Genomic DNA, 21,864 nt, shown 5'->3' on the forward strand with positions numbered 1-21,864 from the left:
TAAGCAAAATAGACACTCTAATGGTAATTGCACCAACTGCCTCACCCCCAAGACTTAGATCATGTTTTAACCACTGTCCTCTTTACAGCACCTTTCACTCTCAACTATACCACTTGCTTGTTGCTTGTTTATGGGGTTTAACGTCGTAGAGGACAATCCGCGCTGTAGATTTCTATCCCTATCCCAAATGGTAAAAAGTTTCTTAACATTATAGATTTTTAGTCAGAATTTGTTTGGGAGGTTCTAGAATCTGTTGATTACATGTAAGTTGGCATCAAGGATGAAGTTAGATATTGCGTTGAATATGTTGATTGGGTTTTAGGGACTGAAAGTAAGGAAATATTGTGGTGATAATGAGATGGGATAGAGTGATAAAGTTTGGAGTAAAGGGTGCTGTAGAAAGGACAGTGGTTAAACATGTGGTCAAGGTCTTCTGGGCTATTGCAGTGAGGACAGCTGCCATTATCATGTCTGTTTTGTTTAAAGAAATAATAGTTCAGATTGATATTGCCAATAATTATTCTTGGTATGGTTTGGTCGAGATATGTCGAAATGTTATAATTGTGGCATTTGTTGACTGGTTTATAAAAAAGGGTTTTTAGCCAGTTGGAATTCGAATTTTGAATAATATGCTGGTAATTTTGAATTTTGATTGTTTTCTTAATTTTTTACTTTAGTTCAGTTTGGGATGTATGCAAGTGACTAGGTAGTGATGAGTGTGTGGTGGCTGTTTTTGCTGCTCTGTGTGCTGTGTTGTGGCCAGGTATGTTGGAATGGCCAGGTGTCCATAGTAGACTTATTTGTTTATCAGTTTCTTAAATTCTGCTCTAAGGTGTATGATGTTGTTAATGAGGTCAGGGCGGCAGTTTGAGTGTTTGCTTTGAATTTGTTTTAGCGAGCCTAATGAGTCAGAGATAATTAAGATTTTTTTATTGAAGTGTTTTAGTTGAATAAATGGCTGTGAGTATAGCTAGTAGTTCACCAGTGGGGTAATTGGTGTAGTTGTCATAAGGGTAGTTGGTGGTTATGGAGGGAGTCTGGTCTATATGGATAGCTAGCTCTGTTTTATTGTTTTTATTCTGAGATGCATCTGAGTAAATATGTGTGTGTTGTTGGCCGTGTAGAGTGGATGTGATGAAGTATGAGTGTTCTTTTATCAGTAGGGGAGATGTTGGGTTGTAAGAGAAGTGTATTATGAAGTGACGTGTCAATTGGGGGGCATGTAGGTCTGAAATATAGTGCTGTGATGGGTGTGTGTGTGTGTGTGTGTGTGTGTGTGTGTGTGTGTGTGTGTGTGTGTTTGTGATATTGGTGAGATTGTGTGTTTGTAGGAGCTTGTGTAGGTGCGTCATGTAGGGGGCTTTGTCTGGGTGGTTTTTAAACTTGTGTGTTGTAGATTTGCAAATGTTGTCATATTTGTGTTTGAGTGTTTTATAAATTGGGTTGTGTTGGGCCCCAGCCCTGTAATTAAGTATAGTTTGGTATCTCCTGTGAGTGATTGAGAGTGTTTTGGTCATGAGTAATAAGGAGTTATGGGAGGTACAAGTTCTGGTGCCAGTAGCTATTTTATGGGTTTTATCGTGAATTGATTTTTATTTGTTATGGTTTTCGGAAGATATGGCACTTAATTAAGACTGGAGCAGCATAATTAATTTTTGATTGTATTATTCTTTGTATATGGAGAGGAGGGTTTGTTTGTCGGATCCCCTGTCATTACCTCTGATGGCTCTCATTAAGTTTAAATCTTTTTCACATGAGGTGACCAATTTTGATACGTGGGGAGTCCAGGTTAGATGTTGGTCAAATGTAACTCCTAGGAATTTGGCTTCTTTTTGGAAGATAATTTCTTTGTTGTTGAGATGAAGTTTCTGTGTATAATTTCTCATATGTTGTTTTTTGAATAGTAAGCCAATGGTTTTTAGTGTTGTTTTGAAATCCCCACTTGGAAGCCCATTTTTGAATATTATCCAATTATCCACTGCAGACTGCATTTTGTTTTTGATTAAATTTATAGATGATGAGGAGGTCCAGAGGGAAATGTCATCTGAAAATTAGGCAGTTGAAATTTTGTCCTTTTTTTTTATAGAATTTGGAAAAATATCATGGATCATGAAGTTAAATAATGTCAGCGATAAAATCTACCTTGTGGGGTGCCATTTTCTAATGGGTGTGTGTCAGAGTGATCCATGGGATTTTACTGTTATGTTTGTGTCGGTTATGAATGAGTGAATGAAATTTAAAATTCTCCAATTAATGGCATTATTTTCTAGTTTTTGAATGAGGCCATTGTGCCAAACCATATCAAAAGCTTAACTGGAATTTTGTTTAATATTATGTAAATAATGTTGTCCAGACCTGTGGCTGAGGCTGTGTTTTTTGTTGTTATGGCTGGTTGTAATTCCTGTATGTTAAATAGTTTGTTGATAGGGAGGTGGGTGAGCTCAGGTTGTTGTTTTTTACATGTAGTATACGTATTGATGTTTGCTCGGAGTTGGGAGAGGGGGGCGTTGGCGGAGCTGCTGGTGTTAGCAAAATGGGCAGCAATGGTGTTAGCTTTGTCTTTATTTGTGGGTTGGTCCTTAAGATCTGGGTTAATTGTTTAAATTGTTTGTTTTTTAAGTACCCTTGATGGTTTTAAATTTATTCCACAGGTTTCTAGAGTTACTTTTGCCAGTTGTTAGGGTGTTACAGAAAGATTGCCAATGGTTTTTCCTCGATGCCTTTATAGTTTGTTTGGTTTGATTTCTGAGATTAATAAAAAGTGGAAAGTTTGATTTGTCTCTCCTTGTTTTATTGAGAGCTCTTTTTCTTGGTTTTCTTAAATTTTGAATTTCAGAGCTCCACCAGGGAACTGGGTTATGGGTGGGGTTTGTGTTGCTTGTAGGTGTGCATTCGATTGCTATGTCATATAGGGTGTTGGTGAGATTGGAGTAGAATGTGTCAATATTGGTGTTATGTATTTGATTAATGTCTGTTTGATTGCATAGTTTATTGAATAGTTGCCAAATGGCCTTTTTGAAATTAGAGTTATATTTAGTGAAATTTTAATGGGACAATGGTCGCTACCCCAGGTATCATTATGAACTTCCCAGCTGATTTTTTTTGGAAAAATTGTCTGTTGTTAAAGATAGGACCACTGCTGTTGGATTTTGAAGATGGTGTAGAGGGCATTCAATGGGTGTGGAGGGTGGGCTGGTTATAGTTGAGTGAAATGAGGTTGGTCCTGTCAATCCAGTCTACCAGGAGTCTTCAATATTTATCAGTATAATTTTTTGTGCCCCACAATGGATGGGGATCATTTAGGTCTCAGAGGATAATAGTATTTGGTTGAATGTATTTTGATAGTATATCTAGGTCCTCAATGTTGAATGGTTTGGTTTTAGTGCGGTAATTATTTATCAATCTTAACTTATTTTGTTTTTAGTGGTATTAATAGCCAGAACTTCTAGATTGGGGGTGGGGATGTCAATGATGTTGTTGTCTAAAGAGTCTTTTAGGAAAATGCGAGTCCCCCCCAGGTTATTAGTGGGGCGGGGTCTATCTTGCCGAATGAATTGGAAGCATGGTATTTTGAATGCCTTTTTGTGTGATAAGAGGGTTTCTTGGAGAGCTATTATGAGGGGTTGAATTTTATTTTGGGCTATGAGGGCCTTAAGCTCATGCCCATTTGCTTGGTGAGCATTGCAGTCCCATTCAAAATCTCCATGGCTGATAGGGTGATAACTGACTTTATCAAATGTATGGTGGGTCTTATTTGGACTAATGGAGGAGAATGGGAAGAAAGATTTATTATATTTAAGAGGAGAGTTAGTTTTTTAAGTTTAAGGGTTTAAGAACATCTTTGGTGTAACCATCAATTCAAATAAAAAATGATTTCATTATAAGAAATTGTTTTTTAAAGTGAATTTACACCATTAAAGATCTCAGTAATGAAGATGATATAATGCCCTTTAATGAACTTAAAAGAAAATACCAAATTAAAGGCACAAATACTGACTTTTACCAAGTTCTATTAAACATACCAAAATCCTGGAAAGATACTACTAGAAATAATCACATTATCTTATATAATCAACATTTCAATATAACCTTTATTGACTTACTTGTAGCGCCTAAAGGCTCCATATATTTTTATGAAAAGACTATAACTACAGCAAAACCCCCAACAGTCTGTGAAAAATGGGATACCATTCTCGACATATATCATAGAAGGATCATACGGCATGCAAAAAAGATATACATGTATCAAGTATTAAGAAAAACAAATTGTCACTTGAAACGTTTCTGAAGACTTTAATTGATATATTTCGAATAGAGAAATCAATTGCACACAAAAACAATACAATAAGACAGTTTGACAGAAAATGGAAATATTTGGCAAATGAATTGTCTGGCTAATGTTAGTTAATATTTTTTTTTAACATGAACAATTTCCACTAATGTGCTGTAAGTATTTAGCTTCACACTTAGTTAATAAACATTGCAAATGTAGCCTGCCCGTTTCACCACTTGTAAACATTGTTGTACACCTGTAGCCTACTTATATTAAATTTTGCTGTCTGCTGTATGGGCATGTAACCTCCACTTAATAAGTATACCACATCATGTGCTACTCAATGTATTACTCTGTAAATCATATTCCGAATTGAATAAAAAAAATAAGGGTTTGAGGGTGGCTGATTGTAGGGAGGTGAATGACTTCTGGTAGACTTTGGATTGACAGTGGTAGACAGTGTGTGTAATTTTTGTGCAGTGGTCATTTTTCATGAGTATGGGGCCAACTATTTTCAGGTATTGTGGGTGGTTGGCTCAGGGGCGGGGATGGATGTCAGCCGTTACTATTGTTTGTGTGTATTGTGGTGGGTGTGAGGGTGCTCGGTGTTGAGTTTTGTGTTTTAGTCTTTGGGGTTTGGTTTGGGGGTGCGGAGTAGGGTCGGGGTGTTAGGGTTTGTCCCCTCAGTTACAGTTTTTTTGGTATGGTGATTTACTTACATTTAAACCATTTTTATTATCTTTCTCCACCTACCCCGCCCATGAAGTGGATGTTAAACCCCTAAATCACTCAGCCAGTGAGTACCACCGGGGTGTTATGTGGATTAAAGAGGAAAGAAAAATTATTTTTATAGTGTAAAGAAATAGATTAATAGCAGGTTTGTTGATAGGCTTATATATAAGGGACAGATGTTCAAAATAAGATTGAGGTCGCCTTGGCTATTGTATGCAGCACATTTACCATTAGGGTGTATATTGAGTTTATGTAACTAAGAATTTAAATTTGGGCGCTACCATGGATGCTGGTAATAATTTATCTAATTGGTTCGAGGTGGACAAATTGTGGCATTTTGTATGTGGTCTTGCATAAAGTGATTTTATCCATACAATTTTGAATAAGAATGTGAAAATTTTGAATTTTGATGTTGTTTTTAATTAGGGTTTTTATTTCGACCTTACTAGATGAGAATTTGAGTTGAAGTGAGGTGCCAACGGTGTGCTAGGATATGCTCACTCTTTAGTGAATACCGGGTGGAAGGCCTGCACCACTTTGGGCTTTCATCCCACATTATTCTGATACGTAGTGATACAACTGAAACACTGGGCTTTCATCCCACATTATTCTGATACGTAGTGATACAACTGAAACACTGTTCAAAGTGGTGTTTAACTCACTGAATTATGTGGTACTTCAATTGTTTTGTTTGTTGTTTAACGCCTAGGACAAGTCATTTCATAAACCTTGTTGGCTGACACACTCCAGTCAGAGTGTATTGGTTGATAAAATTTCTTCAGAAGGAGAATGACTTAATGGTAATAATCTGCCTTGAGGAAGAAGATTTTAAAGCATAGGTTTTTTTGGTTGTTTTACGCCACACTCAGCAATATTTCAATTATATGATGGCAGTCTGTAAATAATCGAGTCTGGAACAGACAAGATGATTAATTGACATCATGAGCATTGATCCATGCAACTGGGATATGATAACATTCATCAACTAAGTCAGCGAGCCAGACCACCCGATCCCGTTAGTCGTCGCCTCTTACAACAAGCATGCGTTGCTGAATTCTAACCTGGAACTTCAGGGTCTTAAAGCAAAGGAATGGGTATGAGCGAGAATCATTTGACAAAGTCACTCCATACATGTTAGAGGAATCTCCGTCACAGGGATGGCATTAATGTATACAAACAGGTAGCAGTGAATTTTTTAAAACCAATAAACTAAATTGGTATAGCTGATGAAAAACGCAGGTATACCAGGGGAGGTAATCCAGGAGGATATTATTCTTACAAATAAGAATGTTGTTCTCAAAACGTTGAAGCGTGAATATCAGTCCTTGTATAATGTGGAACACGGTGATTTATTTTAAGGAGGACTATTTCCAGAAAATTGTAGATGATGTTGCTAATGAAGTAGTTCCATTACCCTAATGGCAATGGTCTTTTCGAAGCATATCCAATGTAGGAGGTCGAGGCTGTGAATCATGCTCAATGTGTCAAGGCAGTGGGTTTGTTTTTTTCCTGTGAGAAGCGTTATGGACCTGTTTGGTTTTACCAAGGGTGCGAAATTAAAGACACACAATATGTATACTTGAAACAAATCATAAAAAAAACTATCATGCTGTCATTTCCGTAAAAGACGAAAACGATACACTTATTACCTTAGGAGAAAGAGCCTGTCCGGCGATAATACTAATATGCTTTGGCTATACTACTATTAGGTATATAGGTGCCTTGAAATAGCGCACAACTGCCTCGTTTGGTGAATTAAGAAAGACGTGCAATAATAGACACAAAATATTCATGCATGGAATATATCCTCAGAAGCCATAACACTATTATTTAGGTAAGTATTTATATGATACACCTATTTCCTTGGGAGAAAGACACTTTCAAGCGATACTACTATTGCGTAGGTACTATTGACTGCTTGCCTTGAAATAGCATAGAATGGTCTCATTTGGTAGATTACGAAAGACGCGCAATAATAGACACAAAATATTCATGCTTGGAATATATATTCCGAAGCCATAAGACTAATATTTCGGTAAGTATTTATATGATACACCTATTTCCTTGGGAGAAAGACACTTTCAAGCGATACTACTATTGCGTATGTACTATCGACCACTTGCCTTGCAATAGCATAGAATTGTCGCATTTGGTAGATTACGAAAGACGCGCAATAATAGACACAAAATATTCATGCTTGTAGTATATGCTCAGAAGCCATGAGACTATTATTTAGGTAAGTATTTATATGATACACCTATTTCCTTGGGAGAAAGACACTTTCAAGCGATACTACTATTGCGTAGGTAATATCGACCGCTTGCCTTAAAATAGCATAGAATTGTCGCATTTAGTAGATTACGAAAGACGCGCAATAATAGACACAAAATATTCATGCTTGGAGTATATACTCCGAAGCCATAGGACTATTATTTCGGTAAATATTTATATGATACACCTATTTCCTTGGGAGAAAGACACTTTCAAGCGATACTACTATTGCGTAGGTAATATCGACCGCTTGCCTTAAAATAGCATAGAATTGTCGCATTTAGTAGATTACGAAAGACGCGCAATAATAGACACAAAATATTCATGCTTGGAGTATATACTCCGAAGCCATAGGACTATTATTTCGGTAAATATTTATATGATACACCTATTTCCTTGGGAGAAAGACACTTTCAAGCAATACTATTATTGCGTAGGTAATATCGACCGCTTGCCTTGAAATAGCAAAGAATGGTCTCATTTGGTAGGTTACGAAAGACGCGCAATAATAGACACAAAATATTCATGCTTGGTATATACACTCCAAAGCCATAACACTATCAGTTCGGTAAGTATTTATTGATACACCTATTTCCTTGGGAGAAAGACACTTTCAAGCAATACTATTATTGCCTATGTACTATCGACCACTTGCCTTAAAATAGCATAGAATTGTCGCATTTGGTAGATTACGAAAGACGCGCAATAATAGACACAAAATATTCATGCTTGGAACATATACTCAGAAGCCATAACACTATCATTTAGGTAAATATTTATATGATACACCTATTTCCTTGGGAGAAAGACACTTTCAAGCGATACTACTATTGCGTAGGTAATATCGACCGCTTGCCTTAAAATAGTCATAGAATGGTCTCATTTGATAGGTTACGAAAGACGCGCAATAATAGACACAAAATATTCATGCTTGGAATATATAGTCAGAAGCCATAGGACTATTATTTCGGTAAGTATTTATATGATACACCTATTTCCTTGGGAGAAAGACACTTTCAAGCAATACTATTATTGCGTAGGTAATATCGACCGCTTGCCTTGAAATAGCAAAGAATGGTCTCATTTGGTAGATTACGAAAGACGCGCAATAATAGACACAAAATATTCATGCTTGGAATATATACTCCAAAGCCATAAGACTATTATTTCGGTAAGTATTTATTGATACACCTATTTCCTTGGGAGAAAGACACTTTCAAGGGATACTACTATTGCGTAGGTACTATTGACTGCTTGCCTTGAAATAGCAAAGAATGGTCTCATTTGGTAGATTACGAAAGACGCGCAATAATAGACACAAAATATTCATGCTTGGAATATATATTCCGAAGCCATAAGACTAATATTTCGGTAAGTATTTATATGATACACCTATTTCCTTGGGAGAAAGACACTTTCAAGCGATACTACTATTGCGTAGCTACTATCGACCGCTTGCCTTAAAATAGCATAGAATTGTCGCATTTGATAGGTTACGAAAGACGCGCAATAATAGACACAAAATATTCATGCTTGGAGTATATACTCAGAAGCCATAAGACTATTATTTCATTAAATATTTATATGATACACCTATTTCCTTGGGAGAAAGACACTTTCAAGGGATACTACTATTGCATAGGTAATATCGACCGCTTGCCTTAAAATAGCATAGAATTGTCGCATTTAGTAGATTACGAAAGACGCGCAATAATAGACACAAAATATTCATGCTTGGAGTATATACTCAGAAGCCATGAGACTATTATTTCGGTAAATATTTATATGATACACCTATTTCCTTGGGAGAAAGACACTTTCAAGCGATACTACTATTGCGTAAGTAATATCGACCGCTTGCCTTAAAATAGCATAGATTTGTCGCATTTGGTAGATTACGAAAGACGCGCAATAATAGACACAAAATATTCATGCTTGGAGTATATACTCAGAAGCCATGAGACTATTATTTAGGTAAGTATTTATATGATACACCTATTTCCTTGGGAGAAAGACACTTTCAAGCGATACTACTATTGCGTACGTAATATCGACCGCTTGCCTTAAAATAGCATAGAATTGTCGCATTTGGTAGATTACGAAAGACGCGCAATAATAGACACAAAATATTCATGCTTGGAGTATATACTCAGAAGCCATAAGACTATTATTTCAGTAAATATTTATATGATACACCTATTTCCTTGGGAGAAAGACACTTTCAAGTGATACTACTATTGCGTAAGTAATATCGACAGCTTGCCTTAAAATAGCATAGATTTGTCGCATTTGGTAGATTACGAAAGACGCGCAATAATAGACACAAAATATTCATGCTTGGAGTATATACTCCGAAGCCAGAACACTATTATTTAGGTAAGTATTTATATGATACACCTATTTCCTTGGGAGAAAGACACTTTCAAGCGATACTACTATTGCGTTGGTAATATCGACCGCTTGCCTTAAAATAGCATAGATTTGTCGCATTTGGTAGATTACGAAAGACGCGCAATAATAGACACAAAATATTCATGCTTGGAATATATACTCCAAAGCCAGAACACTATTATTTAGGTACGTATTTATGTGATACACCTATTTCCTTGGGAGAAAGACACTTTCAAGCGATACTACTATTGCGTAGGTACTATTGACCGTTTGCCTTAAAATAGCATAGAATTGTCTCATTTGGTAGATTACGAAAGACGCGCAATAATAGACACAAAATATTCATGCTTGGAATATATACTCAGAAGCCATAAGACTATTATTTCGGTAAGTTTTTATATGATAAACCTATTTCCTTGGGAGAAAGACGCTTTCAAGCGATACTACTATTGCGTACGTAATATCCACTGCTTGCCTTAAAATAGCATAGATTTGTGGCATTTGGTAGATTACGAAAGACGCGCAATAATAGACACAAAATATTCATGCTTGGAATATATCCTAAACAGCCATAGGACTAATATTTCAGTAAGTATTTATATGATACACCTATTTCCTTGGGAGAAAGACACTTTCAAGCCATACTACTATTGCATAGGTACTTTGAAGGACTTTCCTTGAAATGGTAGACTTGTCTCTCTCTTTTAGTGAAGTATAGCAGTAAAATAGACACATAATACCCCTATCGTTTCATCATGCAGGGTTTGTAGTAGTAAACTCATCAATTCAAAACATATAATCATATACTCGAAATCTTAGAAGTATATATTTGATAAATAAAAATATTGAATTCTTCTTCTAGCTCGTTATTTCAACATAAGCATAAACACCCTGTTTGAGGCCTTTGATTACCAACCCATGTGTTCTATCATGGGATTAGGGCCAGTGGGGTAACCTTGTGGTTAAAGTGTTTACTGGTCAGGTTGAAGGCTTGTTTCGAATACCATCATGGGTACAACGTGTGAAGCCCATGTCTGGTGTTTCCCTTAAAATTCATGATATTGCTGCTAAAAGCTGCGTAAAACCGCCCTTTGTCACTAACTCACTATCATTCTATTAGGTGAAGTTATCTCAACTGTGTAAGAGTGACACTGCATTAAGGGGTATCTCTTTTATATATACATGTTAATTATTCTCAAGCTTAACTTACATTTTCTGTCTTGTGTAACTAAAATTTAAACTTTATACATTAATTTAAATCTATCCCAAAGAAACACTGGATTGTCTGATCCAGACGCGATTATTTACAGACCACCGTTATAAAGATCGACTATTGCTGAATGCGGCGTTAAAAAACAAACAAACACGCATATCCCAAAGCCTAATCCAACGTTTCTGGCATTAATGCTACCAACTCATTTTCATGAATTTGTTACAGACAAATGTACAAATGTTTACCCTCTTCTCCTATTTCACACACAAACTACTGTTGTTTTTACACTTAAATTCATCGAACTTTCGTATCTTTTGGCTCCGGAGTGAAACACTAAATAAATCACAATGCTTTAAGAATCTCATTTTTCAAGTACATAATTATTCGCCATCCAGAGATATTTTACGTCCGTTTCCTAAGATTCACGGAAAGTGTTGAAAATTTTGTCTGATCACAAATAAGATAAAACACCCTCGGATGAGGATTGTTTCGTGTTTTATCCTTCACATACAGTGTATGTAACGTTCCGAGGGGACACAAGACTCTCGGTACACAGTTTAGAACGTCAAACAACAAATAGTTGTTTGATTGTTGTTTAGCTGCACTCCAGCTACTGTGACGGGTCTGTAAGTAATCGAGTCTGGTGGGTTGATGGAAACACGTTTGCACAGGAACATTGATCTGATACACGTTTGATAGTCAATAGTGGTCCAGGGATTATAATCAGAGAGAATCTAGAATGCAAACCTACGATCATTGTATTCTGGCATGGTGGGTAATGGGTGCGTTTATAATTTTCACTTTTTTTAAACTGACGGTAATGTATAAACACACCACGTCCAGTGCAACAATACCAGGAATAGGTCTACCCCGAGGGGACGGAACAGTCACCAGTCTATGATGATAATGAATACTGGCATATTGAAACAATGCTTCAGAATCAAATAAAAATCTATGTCCTTTTGTAAGGTTGTTCTAGTTGAATCACGTAACATAACTCTCTCACTGTTTTAAACGAAATCCACTGAATACATGCGTACATATATACGTGTGTGTGCGTGCGTTTTTTCCTGCTTAGCGTAAATACGTTTAAGTTCACATTCTGTTGTCTGTTCAATTTCTGACCACGCCCGCCATTACGTCACGTGATGTTGTCTTTAATTTCCCTACATATAATGCAGAACCCTATTCCATAACAGTTTTGGTAACATAAAACCATTTAGGAAATTATGGTATTAGTGCAAATCCGACAAAGCGAGTTATGAAACACACACCTTTTGATTGTAAACATTTCTTAAAACTAACTGGTTTTCACGCCAAGCTGATCAGATCTGACTTGATGCCACTTATAGCGGAAAAGCTTATAAGATGCAAGGACAAAGGTAATGACGTCATGTGTTTGAGCCCCGACGTCACCAGTTTCAGGCCCTCCGTGAAAGATCGAAATTTACTGTATCGGAGATTCCAACTAGACTGCGTGTGTCGCAACGTGCATAATTATAAAAAAACAGACTCCAAATCTAATATTCTGTGTCAACCTGACAGGTACAGAGACTAATTAGAATAAACTCGAAATTATTGTATTTTTCATACTGTGAGTCACTTGTATTCTTCTTGTATACACGCACAGATATCTATTGACACTGTTTTAAAAAGAAAATGTGAAAATGCATGGTGGTGGAATAATATTAAACTGCATCCCTGCCTCGATCTATCGCATAAAACTGTAAATGAAAAAGAGGAAAAGGAAGATATTGACAAAATTAACATTATTTGTATGTGTGGGCAAAAGTGCAATCCTAGAATGTCTCACAGTCCCTTAAAATTTCTGCAATGCATAAGAGTTAAATATAGCAAATCTAGATTTGCGACAGGTTCAGGAATCCCCCATCTCACTGGGACTCCTTTTCAATTTAAATGGCGTTGTTTCCTTCCAAATTATATATTTTCAGAGACTAAACGTTAGTCTAGCACCATCCAACACGACCTTGAACTTTCTCAAACAAAATGGCCACCAGGAAGTGATATTAGAAATGACAACGACGATGTTAGCTGTTTATAAGCAAACTGTGATATGTCATGGGATGCCTTATCAGCTCGTTGATACATAAGGTAGTATCTTCACTGTTAATACTTTTTACAAATACTGTGCATGTATAGATAAAGTTGTAGACATGGATCTAGAAAGACTTGCATTCGACTGCACCAACAGGCACTGCGTGCGGTCGAGGCAAGACATGCTCATTGGTGTCAATTGTGAATGAACAGAATTCTTGAATACACAGATGCACCGTAAGTGTATCCAGTGTACATTTGGGTTGTTTTGATAAGTTCTCATAAAAAAAAACCCACAACGACGATGAAACTCGCTTGATCTCTCTAATAATATAGTAATATTGTCAGCCTAAAGTTTATTAAAAAAGACTCTCTTTCCAAACTACCGTTTGGGTTCAATGGCAAGCATGCAAATGTTTGCCATTACCCGTGTGTTTAGACAGTAGCTTTCCTCAGTAAAATTATGTGTAATCTTTAATAACGTCTCCTGAAAATCCACTGGGCACAGCAAGCAGTAACCTTGATGTGCTATATAATAACACATGTTGACTCAGAGCTGTTCCTGCTTGGAGAATGCACAAAATAATCACTTCATAAAAAAATGGTAAAACATCTGAAAAAATCTTTCAGACTTTATTTCTCAGAGACCACAGGCCAAAAGACTGCTATTATGTGTAATCTAACAATGTGACTTATGATATAACTTATTTTTATGAATTGATTTTTACCTGAATTAAAGTTACTTTTTCAAACCTTCCAAGAAACTACAGTGCTGAGGAAGCTGCAGTGCTATGGGGCTCAAAGCTGTACATGCCAGTTTTGTTTGTCTCTTTTCTGTTTTTGTTTGTTTACCACCACATTCAGCAGTATTTCAGCGATATGACAGCATCTGTAATAATAAGGTCTGGACCAGACAATCCGGTGATTGAAATCATGACCATCAACTAACCAATTAGGATGCCAGGACATGCATAAACCGAGTCAGCCAGCCTTGACCACCCAATCCCATCAGTTGCTTCTTACGACAGGCCTGGATTGCTGAAGATCAATTGAACCCAGATCTTCACGGGTTGTTCATGCCAGTCAAATGTCTTGTTGGCATATTGAAAATTATAAAAAAAATAATTTGAGATAGGGCCCAGCATAGGAAGACGATACCTTAAATCATATAAGTTTTTCATGCCAGTAAAATGTATAAATTACTTTTCTCATAAGAAATGGCAAAAATCTTTGTCTGTGTTTAAGATTAACGGAAATCCTTAATGTTATGAACTGTTTTCTTATATGTTGGAATATAAGGTGGTCCTGGGGTCCTCCATGTTTGTTGCTATAGTATTTGGATTAAGGACCCACCCACCCCTAAAGTTTAAAATTTTCACATGACAAGTACCCTTTGAGTCTCATGGTTAATTCCAAACCTTGTTTTACATCTCAGATATGTGGTGATGCATTGGTCTTTAATTATTGTTCCATAAAGTTCCTTTGAATATGATCTCACATCAAACCAACAACTGATACAGTTTTTTGTTTGTGGTTTAACACCACCCTCGGCAATATTCCAGCTGCATGACCATGACCTGTACATAACAGTCTGGACCATACAATCCAGTGACTGATAATTTGAGCAACAATCTACTGTGTTGACTACATTAACCTCGCCACCAGATTACACTGTTACATACAATGACCTGACCACCATTCCACACTGTTCTATTCAATGACCTGACCACCAGGTGAACACTGTTACATACAATGACCTGACCACCAGATAAACACTGTTACATACAATGACCTGACCACCAGATAAACACTGTTACATACAATGACCTGACCATCAGATAAACACTGTTACATACAATGACCTGACCACCAGATCAACACTGTCACATACAATGACCTGACCACCAGGTCAACACTGTTACATACAATGACCTGACAATCAGGTCAACACTGTTACATACAATGACCTGACCACCAGATCAACACTGTTAGATACAATGACCTGACCACCAGGTCAACACTGTTACATACAATGACCTGACCACCAGGTCAACACTGTTACATACAATGACCTGACCACCAGGTCAACACTGTTACATACAATGACCTGACCACCAGGTCAACACTGTTACATACAATGACCTGACCACCAGCTCAACATTGTTACATACAATGACCTGACCACCAGATAAACACTGTTACATACAATGACCTGACCACCAGGTCAACACTCTTAGATACAATGACCTGACAATCAGGTCAACACTGTTACATACGATGACCTGACCACCAGGTCAACACTGTTACATACAATGACCTGACCACCAGGTCAACACTGTTACATACAATGACCTGACCACCAGGTCAACACTGTTACATACAATGACCTGACCATCAGATAAACACTGTTAGATACAATGACCTGACCACCAGGTCAACACTGTTACATACAATGACCTGACCACCAGGTCAACACTGTTAGATACAATGACCTGACAATCAGGTCAACACTGTTACATACAATGACCTGATCACCAGATCAACACTGTTAGATACAATGACCTGATCACCAGGTCAACACTGTTACATACAATGACCTGACAATCAGGTCAACACTGTTACATACAATGACCTGACCACCAGATCAACACTGTTAGATACAATGACCTGACCACCAGGTCAACACTGTTACATACAATGACCTGACCACCAGGTCAACACTGTTACATACAATGACCTGACCATCAGATAAACACTGTTAGATACAATGACCTGACCACCAGGTCAACACTGTTACATACAATGACCTGACCACCAGATAAACACTGTTACATACAATGACCTGACCACCAGGTCAACACTCTTAGATACAATGACCTGACAATCAGGTCAACACTGTTACATACAATGACCTGACCACCAGGTCAACACTGTTAGATACAATGACCTGACCACCAGGCCAACACTGTTACATACAATGACCTGACCACCAGATCGACACTATTACATACAATGACCTGACCACTGGGTCCACACCGTCACATACAATGACCTGACCACCAGTCAACACTGTTACATACAATGACCTGACAACTGGGTCCACTCTATCACCAGTAGGACCCAGGTTTTGTTCCTCCTCTGTGTACAATGTATGAAGCCTTATTGTGTTTCCATCCTCGTGTGAAGGTGATATTGCTCACTCACAAACCTGCACTCATTCTGTTGTCACACTGTTTCCGACTGACAGGGAAAGTGGTGACCTGGAGTTTGTAGATGAGTTCTCCGACATGCTGCTGCTCAAGCTCCTCACAGTGGCGACCAAGTCATCTCAGGACACCGACAAAGTCAAGTCAAACGCTGTCCGTGCAGTCGGCAACCTGCTACGATATCTCACAGAGAGAAGTCTAGGTAATACTGCAGTCAACTTTCGATGTCAGCTTTGAAAGAAAATGGGCAGAGTTGTGTCCCTTGGTTCCAAATCCCCCACTTCCTCCTGTTCCTTGACTTGTTACAAGATTCCCTACCTCGCCAACCTACAGTCATGTTATACTTTCAATATAAGCCAGGTACTTTTGATATTGATCCTTGAAGATTGGATCTTGGATATTGCCGCAGATTGATATCCTGAGATTTGTATGTGAGAAATTCAAGGTTTAGGCAACTTGTCTTTCCTTTGAGTGTTTTGTACAGCAATGTGATCAAACATGCATGTTTATTCATTTTATCATCGAGAGGTATTTACAACTTTGACAAAGTGTGATAGGATCATATGATAAGTTGCATTATTGATACAGCTGTGATAAAGAATTGATCATCCATATTATCTTCTGTTAAATTAAGGAAGAGAATTGATGGAAGTTCTTTATCATGAGGAACACAACGTTTCGGAGTATATGATTTCGGACGTGATTCGTTGTGCAGAGTTGCGTCCCTTGGGCACGCCAGAAACCTATGATTTTGGGTTCGAATCCCGGTTCACCCCGGTTATGTTTCTAGGTTTGTCAGCACCATACCCGTGCTCGTGGGTTTCACCGAAGTGGTAAACGTCTGATACCTGCTTCACTTCGGGCTTTCCTCCCACCTTTAGCTGACACGCTTTGATATAACTGGAATACTGTTAAAAGCGGCGTTAAACCCAACTCACTCACTCCTTCATCAGGTGAATGAATGTAATATTGTAATATTATAAGTTCTGTCACATTAATATCATGTAATCAAATCCATCACGTTGTGTAATTTGAAGTCAGAGTCAGTGCAGCTTTTCAAACATGACATTTTCTTTGTGGCCAGGTAAAAGTAACTTTGTGAGTGCAGTTGGAGAGAGTGTGAAGGCCCTGGTGAAGAACATCCTGTCCGGGACAATGAAGGTAGTTACCCAGCAGATGTAGACAGGACGGCACCCTCCTCAGGGCAGGACACCACCTCCATGGTCTAGTGGTAGAGGGGAAGGCCCAGGGTTCGATCCCTGGCCATGTCATATCAAACGATGTTAAAAGATGGAACTTGTTGTTACCCTGTCTGGTGCTTGTCATTAAGGGGCTGAAACAAGGACAGGTTGACTCGGAGTCAGTATACTGTGTCTGAGGGGGTATTCATGTTACACTGCGACATGGTATCTCAGTGTGCTAGCACTATGAAGTCTTCATTAGTCTGACTAGTACATGCAGCCACACACACACACAAGTGTATGCATGTCTCTATATAAGTTCAATAATCTTAATAATCAATACTTAAACCCAATTTCACCTCACCTCAAAGGAAATAGATACTTGCAGGGGAGATAACTGGGTTATGTCATGTGGGCCACAAAGGCGGACAACACAAAACCGTGAACTGAGACTCGCTCTCCTTTCATCTGAATCGAATCGTCTGACCTTGGCATTGTGCGAGCTGGGAGCATTAAATTGATTATGAAGAATAAAGACCCGCCGAATCACAGTACTTATACAAGGAGTTATTCCAGTTCTCCCAACAATAGCCAGGCCCTCATTGAAACTTTGGCTGGCAGATATCTGAGAACGCCATCACATGTTCCTGTGGTGCCATGTGACCTGTACAACGCCTCCATTGGCCCATCCGATGGTGCTGCAGAAACCTCCGATCATGGGTTCGAATCCTGGTTCGGCCTGATTATTTTTCTAGGATTGCCGGCACCACAGCAATCCTTGTGGGTTCCATCTGAATCCTGCATCTCTTCAGGCTTTCTTCCCACATTAAGCTAACACAGTAAGAATCTTCCGCGGATCCGCATTTTACTGACCACAAATTTGTTAAAATCTAATGGCTTCCCCCCAAACACCTCCAAATTATGACCCTTGCTCCATTGCAAAGAAGTTTCGGCTGAAAAGGAAAATATTCATTCTCATCCTTGATAACTGGAATACTGTTCAAAGCGGCATTAAACCCGGCTCACTCAGCCCTGTCAATATTGTGTCCACTCCTTGAGGGTGTTCATGTTTCTTCAATCTGACGTTCCTTCCCTAGGTGAGGTGGAACGCCTGCTACGCTATCAGCAACATGTTCAAGAACAATCTCCTCCCCCATGGCAAGGCTGAGTGGACAGTAAGTGTGTTCTTGTGTTTAAGCAGAATCTTGAGTACTCTTCCTATACAGTTAAATAATGGAATTTATACCCTAGAGGCTATATTCAGAATTATTTTGGGTTGAAATCGGAGACATTTTTCAATCATGGTTTTGAACTATTGTCTTTGGACACCCTAAAATTTAACTTTTAACATTAGTGTTACAACAATTAATATTTCTCTTGGCCTCAACATCCCATGAAAATCCGGGGTAGAATAGGTCTTCAGCAACCCATGCTTGCCTTAAAAAGCGACTATGCTTGTGGTAAGAGGCAATTATTGGGATCGCATGGTCAGGCTTGCTGACTTGGTTGATGCATGTCATCTCATCCCAGATGAGAGTAAATTGATGCTCATGACATCAATCACTAGATTGTCTGGTCCAGACTCGATTGTTTATAGACTGTCATCATACAGCTGGAATATTGCTGAGTGCAGCGTTAAACAACATCAAACAAACAAATCAAACCCCCAACCTTCTCAACCATTGTCTTTGCATGGACCAGACATGACAGAAAGCTATAATCATGGATTTGAATCTTTGTCCGACCTGATTATAGTTCTAGGTTTGTCAGAACCATACACATACTCGTAGTAAATTGGTCTGTATCACTTGGCGCTCTCCTCCAACATCAAGCTGCAATACTGTTCAAAGCAATGTTAAACCAGCCAGTGTTATTTCCTAGATCGAAGTCATGAATGCCCTCTCCTCGGTGGTGAAAGACTGCAAGAACTTCAAGGTCCGCATCAATGGTGCCCTGGCTCTATCGGTCCCTAGGGAGAGAAACGCGTACGGCTCGTCTGAACTGTATGCCTCGGTGTGGGAGAGCCTCATTGAGGCGCTCAGATCATCAGAGGACATCTCCGACTTTGCTGAGTTCCGCTACAGGGACAATCTGACCGATCAGGTAACTGGACATTGATTCGCTTGAACAGAGAGTGGGGAGCCAAGGTAGGATGTGGGCTTGAGGTCAGAAGCACGTCAATGGGTCGGCTGTCATCTACTTTAAGTGGGCAGGGTTTACTAGAAATATTTTACGGCTTAATAAGGTGCTTCCTGCAGATCCAGTGACCCAAATATACAAATGTGGAATAAAAATGAATTTTTTTAGAAAAATCTTGTCAACAAATTTCAGTAATTCAGTACCTCTAATGTTGAATAAAATTAGAAAGGAACTAATTCGTTTTTTTGACGTTCAAAGAAACACCCATCACTAAGAGTGGTGTAAAACCCTCCTCACTCACTCACAGATCATAGAGGCCATCTTCCACATGTTGCACCTGCTGTGCCCCGAGGACCTACCGGCGCTGCTGCCATGTCTGCAGACCAAGGGCTTCATCCTACAAGCCTTCATGGAGAAACTTCGATCATCCAACGCCCAGTTCCTGAAGGGTAGGGGGAAATAATCCTTTGCTTTGATTCTATTATTTAATACGTGGCAAAGAGAAGGCAAGTTTTGAACATCTGAAGGCTTTTGTGCACAAGCAAGACCCCCAATATGCAGGCATGTGTTTCAGTACATCATGGATTCATGATGTGGCTGTATGACTGATAGCAAAGCTTGGTGATTCTGCCCTTCTGAAGGGAGGTGCATGGGTAGTACTATCAGTTGTAGTAGGATCACTCAGGGTACATGGGGTTTTATGCTTCCTGTGTTAGGTTTTGTACCATGAGCCAGAGGTATCTTACACACATGTTTAATATGACATTTTAAAAGAATTAAAACAAATTCAAAATTGATAGAAAATGGATCTTTGGTTGAGGTGAGGTTAATTTGTGCTATCGTTGTCTTGGAAAAAGCTTGCATCTATATACTTCGAAGTGGGCTTTCTGACCATATTCAGCTCTTGCTGTAACACTGTGTAACATACTTGTATCCAGGTCCAACACTGCCCTGTAACACTGTGTAACATTCTTGTGTTCAGGTCCAACACTGCCCTGTAACACTGTGTAACATACTTGTGTCCAGGTCCGACACATCCCTGTAACACTGTGCAACATACTTGTGTCTAGGTCCGACACTGCCCTGTAACACTGTGTAACATACTTGTGTCCAGGTCCGACACTGCCCTGTAACACTGTGCAACATACTTGTGTCTAGGTCCGACACTGCCCTGTAACACTGTGTAACATACTTGTGTCAGGTCCAACACTGCCCTGTAACACTGTGTAACATACTTGTGTTCAGGTCCGACACTGCCCTGTAACACTGTGTAACATACTTGTGTTCAGGTCCAACACTGCCCTGTAACACTGTGTAACATACTTGTGTCCAGGTCCGACACTGCCCTGTAACACTGTGCAACATACTTGTGTCTAGGTCCAACACTGCCCTGTAACACTGTGCAACATACTTGTGTCTAGGTCCGACACTGCCCTGTAACACTGTGTAACATACTTGTGTCAGGTCCGACGCTGCCCTGTAACACTGTGTAACATACTTGTGTCCAGGTCCAACACTGCCCTGTAACACTGTGTAACATACTTGTGTCAGGTCCAACACTGCCCTGTAACACTGTGTAACATACTTGTGTCCAGGTCCGACACTGTCCTGTAACACTGTGTAACATACCTGTGTCCAGGTCCGACACTGCCCTGTAACACTGTGTAACATACTTGTGTTCTGGTCCGACACTGCCCTGTAACACTGTGTAACATACTTGTGTCAGGTCCGACACTGCCCTGTAACACTGTGTAACATACTTGTGTCCAGGTCCAACACTGCCCTATAACACTGTGTAACATACTTGTGTCAGGTCCAACACTGCCCTGTAACACTGTGTAACATACTTGTGTCAGGTCCAACACTGCCCTGTAACACTGTGTAACGTACTTGTGTCCAGGTCCAACACTGCCCTGTAACACTGTGTAACATACTTGTGTCCAGGTCCGACACTGCCCTGTAACACTGTGTAACATACTTGTATTCAGGTCCAACACTGCAGACAGCAAGGAAGCAGGTGGAGAAGGTAGGGCTGTGTCTGTCCACTGGAGACGATCTGGTTGCCATGCAGCTGCTCACAGAGATCTGCCTCATACATGCAGGTAAGGAACTGGACAGGAAGAGCTTAGGCTTGTTGTCTCTTGCCACCAAGAATGTGTTTATCATACTTGGTCCAATATTCCTTGTGTGTTTACCAGTGGGGAAGGTCGGCATTGATTAGCCAGTGAATTATGTCTCCATTCTATTTTATTATACATGGGACTCATTCATCACTATGGGTAAGGTTTGAGTTCTGTTTGAATGCTATTATGCTAAAAATCATCCTTTCAAATTACACTTTCCTGATAAGAGGACCACCTCTGTGGTGTAGTGGATAGAGTGCCTGGTAAGTTGAAGGTCAGT

General features: G+C 39.1%; 1 long non-coding RNA gene across 1 annotated transcript; it reads left to right on the top strand.

The window, feature by feature from the left end:
• The first annotated feature begins 17,229 nt into the window (after nt 1-17,229).
• Nucleotides 17,230-19,291, top strand: LOC139455834 (uncharacterized). Its single transcript, XR_011652503.1, has 3 exons — nt 17,230-17,302; nt 18,420-18,497; nt 19,204-19,291. It is a non-coding gene; the product is annotated as an uncharacterized lncRNA (long non-coding RNA).
• The last annotated feature ends 2,573 nt before the right edge of the window (nt 19,292-21,864 follow it).

Source organism: Haliotis cracherodii, unplaced genomic scaffold (assembly GCF_022045235.1).
Source record: "Haliotis cracherodii isolate W230 unplaced genomic scaffold, xgHalCrac1.p SCAF_11, whole genome shotgun sequence".
Lineage (NCBI taxonomy): Eukaryota > Metazoa > Mollusca > Gastropoda > Lepetellida > Haliotidae > Haliotis > Haliotis cracherodii.